The sequence below is a fragment of the Salvelinus sp. IW2-2015 genome, unplaced genomic scaffold, assembly GCF_002910315.2.
Source record: "Salvelinus sp. IW2-2015 unplaced genomic scaffold, ASM291031v2 Un_scaffold1859, whole genome shotgun sequence".
NCBI classification, from domain to species: domain Eukaryota; kingdom Metazoa; phylum Chordata; class Actinopteri; order Salmoniformes; family Salmonidae; genus Salvelinus; species Salvelinus sp. IW2-2015.
In genome coordinates this window covers 27,278-34,988 of record NW_019943224.1, presented here as the reverse complement: position 1 = coordinate 34,988, position 7,711 = coordinate 27,278, and the positions used below count along the sequence as shown (strand labels likewise).

The 7,711-nt window shown below is 41.6% G+C and overlaps 1 pseudogene; it reads left to right on the top strand.

Moving 5' to 3' along the window:
• The first annotated feature begins 855 nt into the window (after window positions 1-855).
• Window positions 856-2,794, top strand: LOC112072229 (zinc finger protein ZFP2-like; annotated as a pseudogene).
• Window positions 2,795-7,711: the final 4,917 nt, after the last annotated feature.

Below are 7,711 nucleotides of genomic sequence, written 5' to 3'. Positions count from 1 at the left end.
CGAGCTGTAAAACTCTGTTTCTGCCCCTGAACAAGGCAGTTAACCCACTGTTCCTCGGTAGGCCATCATTGTAAATAAGAATTTGTTCTTAACTGACTTGCCTAGTTAAAAAAAATGTAATTATGTAAGTCTGGGCAGCGAGCTGTTGTCGTCGATCACTAGACCAGAAATATCCCAACTTGTCATTTTTCCCTACTTTCTCATTACGCAGACATAAGCACAGTTGACATCATCGAGGTGCGGATATTTACTTTCTACACAAGTTGGTTTTTCCCCCAGTTCCGTCCGAGGAACAGATTGTAGTGGTAAAATAAAAAGGGATACAGTTTTTTGTGCCATTTAGGCGAAATTGAATTCTAAGCATCACTCCAGTCAAAACAGGCTCTGCGAACATTTGTTTCCATTAATTTGCTATGGGCTCCGCGTGGTTCCAGCTTAGCCATCGTTCTTTTGCTGTTTTTCAGCCTTGGGTGAATTGACTCGTTCTATTGTCCAGCCTATTACTAGCTGAAGGCAAAACATATACAGTACAACCATCTTTTTATAGCTAGTTAGCTAACTCAAGTTGAGGCTACCTAGTAGAACCCATGCAGTCTGATTTCACCTCAGAGAAAATACCAGATATACGGAACAGAAACAATTTGCTAGGTGTCTCTGGTTAGTTAGCAAGCCAACTCTACCTGTGATGAGAAATGTGGAAGCTAGTACCTAGCTAGCTCGCTATCTATGACCTTAGAAAATCAGTGTTTGGAATGTAACTTGACTTAGCAGAGTGAAAATCACCCTCCACTGTATCTGCCGCTTTTTACTTAACCATCTGCAGATCCACCTACCACATGGGCCTACTATGGCTAACCCAAGTCCATAGAGTCCCCAGGTTCTGGCTGTGGTGTTCCATCACAGAGAACCTCACAGAGGGATCCAGAGATGGTCTCAGTGAAGCTGGAGGACTGCAGTCAACCACTGGAACTCAATGTGATTGTGATAGGGGGAGAGAGAGAACTTAAAGTAGAAGAACATAATGTAGAAGTTAAAGAAGAAAGAAAGGGTGGTTGAGGAGAAGAGAGCAGTTAAAGAGGAGGATGAGGTTAAAGAGGACCATAAGGAGATAGAGATGAAAGAGGAGGTGGAGGAAAGAGAGCAGTCAAAGAGAAGAGATGGAGATTGAAAAGGAACACAAGGATACAGAAGTCAAAGAAGAGCTGGAGGAGAAAGCAGTTATCAAGGAGATGGAGGAGAGAGTGTCAAAAAGGAGAGAGGACTAGAAGAAGAAGAAGAGGAGAACAGGGAAGTGTCTGCTCAGATCTAGAGGAAGAGGAGGAAGTAGATAGTATCACTGACCCAGGTAAGTTCAGGTGTGGAGTACAGAGAGAGGTTGATGCCTTGGCAGCCACAGCGGATTCTAAAACTCTTATTGTGTGTCCGCTTGCATCAACAAGACTATTAAACCATCTCCAATGCTCTGTTCCTGATTCTAACCCTATATCTGTTTATATTCCCACAGGAGAGAGCTCCAACCCAGGTTCAGACAGTGAGCCCAGTTCCACAGCATCAGGAAACCATAAACAACACAGACAGAGGAACTCAAGACAGAAACATCACCACTGCATGACTGCTTCACTAGTTTTCATGAGCCAGAGGAGTTGAGAAGACACACTTGTAAGCCCCACCCCTGCTCAGATTGCAGAGGCAGTTCCGTGTGTCCAACTCACCTCATACCACGCAAAAAGACTATCAAAAGAAAGAACACTTACCCTGTGGTCAATGTGGGAAGAGTTTTCAGCACCAAGCAAACTAAAGAAACACCAGATAACTCACACAGGAGAGAAGCCTTTCCACTGCTCTGTTTGGGAAGAGTTTTCCCTTTCACAGACCTTAAATAGACACCAGCTGATCCACACAGGAGAGAAGCCTATCCACTGCTCCCAATGTGGGAAGGGCTTTAAGGACCTGATTCCCTGAAAAATCATCTTAGAATACACACGGGAGAAAAGCCTTTCCACTGCTCTCATGTGGGAAAAGTTTCAGTTATTCAAACACTTAAAGACACACCAGCGAACTCACACAGGAGAGAAGCCTTACCACTGCTCCCAGTGTGGGAAGAGTTTCAATCAGTCTTCAGATCTAAAGACACACCAGCGAACTCACACAGGAGAGAAGCCTCACAAATGTTTTCAGTGTGGAAAGAGTTTTAGTCATTCAAGCTACTTAAAGACACACCAGCGAATTCACACAGAGAAGAAGCCTTACCACTGCTCCCAGTGTGGGAAGAGTTTCAATCAGTCTTCAGATCTAAAGACACACCAGCGAACTCATACAGGAGAGAAGCCTTATCACTGCTCCCAGTGTTGAAAAGAGTTTCAGTCAGTTTCAAGTCTGAAGACACACCAGTAACTCACACAGAAAATAGGTCATACCACTGCTCCCATTGTGGGAAGGTTTTCAGTCTGTTGCACCACCTAAATAGACACCAGCAAACTCACAAAGGAGAAAAGTCTCACCAATGCTCTCAATGTAGGAAAAGTTTCAGTCAGTCATCAAATCTGAAGACACACCAGTTAAAGTATCACAGCCCTGACACCGGACAGAGTTCTCTTGCTTTAGAAGAAAGTCAACTTCAAAACACAGAAGTAAAACACATGTAAACACATCTTATGATGTCAAAGGAGCAGAGCAGTTTTAATAATGGTGAAATAACACTAAAAATATATTTCAGCCTATTCAGGTGGGATAGAGTTTTTGGCCCAGAGCATGACATCACAATCTGATCAATCATCTTTTATTTGCATATGTATCCTCTATATTGAAGAGGTTTGTGGGGTCGGCCCAGTGCAGGGTTCCCCAACTGGCAGCCCGTGGTGGTTTTGATTGCCCCTAAATTTCTGGTCAAAAAATCTAATAATGTATAATTTTTTATTGTAGGAGATTTAAGACTGTAGAAATCAGCTCCAAGTGATTTGAATTTAGAAAATCTGTTCCAAAGCATTCCCACGCATAAGATATATATATGTATATGTGATCATATACAAATGTAAGCAAGGTTTGAAATTATTAGTTTTAATAAAATGTTATTGGTTTGGGCTTCATGTATTCAATTTGTTCTGGCCCCATGACCATCCGCGCGAGAAAAACAAATCTGAATCTAGTTATGATCCCTGCTCTAGAGTCTAGAGGCGACTATCCACCAATCAGGGCTGTGTATGTAAATATATTTCCATTTGTATCAACACCCCCCACAATCAGACAGCATTCAAATGCTAAAGGAGGCTCAGGGAAATAAATGAAAACAATATAGTTGGAGTTATTTTCATGAAATAAACACAGTGATTTATTAGACATAGTGATGATTTACAAATAAAAAGTCTACATTAACATTATAATATAGGGAATATATGCCATAGCAGCCCCTTTCATCCAAAGCGACTTACAGCCATGGGTATGGGTGGTCCAGGGACTCCAACCAATACCCTGCGGTTATAAGCACATGCTCTACCAACTGAGCTACAAAGGACCACCTCACCTGTTATTCTACAGTAGAGAAGGGGTTCTTGTGTTATCCATCACCTCACCTGTTATTCTACAGTAGAGAAGGGTTTTGTATTAGCCATCACCCCACCTGTTATTCTACAGTAGAGCAGGGTTCTTGTATTAGCCATCACCTCACCTTTTTTCTACAGTGAGCAGGTCTTTGTATTAGCCATCAACCCACCTGTATTCTACAGTAGAGCAGGGGTTCTTGTATTAGCCATCAACCCACCTGTTATTCTACAGTAGAGCAGGGGTTCTTGTATTAGCCATCACCCCACCTGTTATTCTACAGTAGAGCAGGGGTTCTTGTATTAGCGTCCACCCCACCTGTTATTCTACAGTAGAGCAGGGGTTCTTGTATTAGCCATCACCTCACCTGTTATTCTACAGTAGAGCAGGGTTATCTACAGTAAGCAGGGGTTATTCTACAGTAGAGCAGGGGTTCTTGTATTAGCCATCACCCCACCTGTTATTCTACAGTAGAGCAGGGGTTCTTGTATTATCCATCACCTCACCTGTTATTCTACAGTAGAGCAGGGGTTCTTGTATTAGCCATCACCCCCCCCTGTTATTCTACAGTAGAGCAGGGGTTCTTGTATTAGCGTCGACGTTACTTGTCTCTGATCATCTCGATCACTGCTCAGCATTTACACAATCGTTTGTTTTACCACTTCAACCCTGGTATCATGTTATAAATGTAGCTATATTATGTCATACAAATAATGGTGATCAAAGTAGAGGATTGAAAGTATTGTTGGAGTTGTGTTTGAGTATTGTATATTGATATAAAGCTGGCATGATAACAGTGTATTGTAAATAAACATGGTTGTCACTATTTCAGGACTCAACAAAAACAACAGCTTCTGATGTTAGCAGCACCGCAYCAAACAAAACAGTCACACACCTCTACTAACGAGTCTAACTCCCTCTGTGASCTTGCTCTATCAGTGCCTGGCCTGTTCATACAGTTCAGCTCTTTCATTCTCTGGTGTTCTGGTAGTGGTAGTAGTCCTTAAGGGAACTATGTATCAAGAATATCATGAATTATCCAATGCTTTATACACTGAGTGTACAACACATAAGGAGCATCTGCTTTTTCCGTGACATAGATGACCAAGTGAAAGCTATGATCCCTTGTTGATGTCACCTGTGAAATCCACTTCAAATCAGTGTAGGTGAAGGGTAAGAGACAGGWTAAAGAAGGATTTTTAAGCCTTGATACAATTAAGACATGGATTGATTGTGTGTGTGCCATTCAGAGGGTGAATGGGCAAAACAAACGATTTAAGTGCCTTTCAACGTGGTGTGGTAGTAGGCGCCAGGCGCACCGGTGTGTGTCAAGAACTGCAACGCTGCTTGGTTTTTCCATGCTCAACAGTTTACTGTGTGTATCAAGAATGGTCAACCACCCAAAGGACATCCAGCCAACTTGACACGACTGTGGGAAGCATTAGCGCCAACATGGGCCAGAATCCCCGTGGAAAGCATTCAACGAATTGAGGCTGTTCTGAGGGCAAAATGGGGGTGCAACTCAATATTAGGTAGGTGTTCCTAATGTTTGGAACACTCAATGTGCATTTTATTTACTGGAAAAACATTGAATTGCTAAATACATAGCTATCTCACTGATGACAGCACAAATAGAATCCCCTGGTTGCCTATAGAGACCTGCCAAGAGGAAGGAGGTTACGTGTTACATGCCTTTTAATGCATGACTGAACACCTTGAAATGCATTGGTTGTACTAAATACTCAACGTCAGTGGTGGAAAAAGTACCAAATTGTCATACTTGAGTAAAAGTATAGATACCTTAATAGAAAGTTACTCAAGTAAAATGGAAAGTCACCCAGTAAAATACTACTTGAGTAAAAGCCAAAAAATATTTGGTTTTAAATATACTTAAGWATCAAAAGTAKATGTAATTGCWAAAATATACGTAAGTATCAAAYGTAAAYGTATAWATKATTTCAAATGTGTCACGCCCTGACCTTAGTTATCTATGTTTTCTTTATTATTTTGGTCAGGTCAGGGTGTGACGAGGGTGGGTATGCTTGTTTTGTATTGTCTAGGGGTTTTGGTAAGTCTAGGTATATGTTTGTCTATGGTGGCCTGAATTGGTTCACAATCAGAGGCAGCTGTTTATCGTTGTCTCTGATTGGGGATCCTATTTAGGTTGCCATTTTCCCTTTTGGTTTTGGGGGTTCTTGTCTATGTGTAGTTGCCTGTCACGGTCGTGGTGTTAGTTTGTTTAGTGTTCTTTCTTCATTAAAAGAAGAATGTATTCATATCACGCTGAGCCTTGGTCTCCTCATTACGATGACCGTGACAGAAGAACCCACCATAAAAGGACCAAGCATCGTTTGATGGAGCGGACGTCATACAACTTTTAAAGGTGAGTTTATGATCTGTTGAGCTATTTACGGGCGTAAATAAACCTCGACTCCCATTGCAAATCCTCTGTGAAAGTCAAATTGGTGGAATGACGTCTACCAAGGGCAGATAACTAGGTACTATACTCTTAGCTAACTTGTTGTGTTACCAGCAGAGAGTAAAAAGTGAAGCATATACCACCACCTTTTGTTAGAAGATAGTTTATTAGCTAACCTGAGGCTAACCTAATATGTACTCTGAAGGAGCCTACCCTTACTCTTAAGGTCCAAGCACCTTATGGTATTTTTAGAAGTAGACTGGCTCTGGCAGCCAAAACAGCCAAATAACGTTACTCCATTTAAACATGAATCGATTCTGTATGGCGATACGGTTCAAGAAACATAAAGCCATCTACTTTCATATGACATCAAAAATAATTTCATAAATCCAAAATGTACACTGTTGTAACCGGGTTTATCACAGTCGCAGCCGACTGTATTTTTCAGTTACAACACGTTTCAGGCGGCCTTCTTCCGTTACACACAGGTGCTAGGAGCATGATAATTAGCACAGGTGGTCCCTCTTTCTTCTGCAAACACATGTAGTAACATGGAGATATGGCTGTGTGGGAACCTGAAAAAGGTGTGTATGAAAAACTACCCCGTACAGAAGATGCCTTAGTCCAATGACTCTTATGTGTAATGGAATGGAAGAGTCATGATCAAGGGCTAGCCTGACGCTACCTAGTAGAACCCATGCAGTCCGATTTCACCTCAGAGTAAATACTAGATATACATTAGGGTAACAATTGGCTAAATGTCTCTTTGGGTAGTAAGTCATTAAAGTTAACTCAACCTGTGATGAGAAAAGTTGTAATTTTAACAACTTGCTATAGCTAGCTAGCTACGACTTCAGAAAATATGTATTTGGAATGTAGCTTCAGCTAGCTATGTGCAACTCACCCTTCACTGTATCTGCCTCTTATGACTAAACCACCTACAGATCCACCTACCACATGGGCCTACTATGGCTGAACCCAAGCCCATGGAGTCCCCAAGTTCTGGCTGTGGTGTTCCAGTCCAGAGAAGCTCACAGCAGGGTCCAGAGATGGTCTCAGTGAAGCTGGAGGACTGCAGTCAACCACTGGAAGTCAATGTGATTGTGATAGGGGAAGAGAGAGAACTTAAAGTAGAAGTTAAAGAAGAAGAAAAGGTGGTTGAAGAGAAGAGAAGTCAGAGGAGAAGAAAGAGAGAGGAGTGAAAGAGGAAGCTGAGATACGAGTCAAAGAAGAAGAAGAAGAGGAGGAGTGAAAGAAGGGGAGGGAGAACAGGGAAGTGTCTGGTCCAGATCTAGACAAAGTGGAGGAAGAAGTAGATAGTATCACTAACCCAGGTAAGTTCAGGTGTGGAGTACAGAGAGAGGTTGGTGCCTTGGCAGCCACAGCGGATTCTAAAACCCTATTATTGTGCTGTATCAACAAGTATTTTAAAGCCCCCTTTAATGCTCTTACTGTTCCTGAAAGTGTTGTCACGATACCAGAATTTTGACTTCGATACCAGGTTTAATATTACAATACTCAATACCAAAACGATACCACAGCAATTTTGTTGCTGTTTCCAAAGTTACAGAATGGCAATTAATCCAGACAGAATGCTCTGTTCAATCGTTGGGCATCTTTTGAGTTAAATATCATTATATTTTAAATGTTTCACATCAGAATTTTTCAGAGACAGCCATTTATGCATTAATGCATTAACCAATTAGACAATCAATTTGACTTTGTTTCTACCGAATGAATGAAATTGTATTTTTG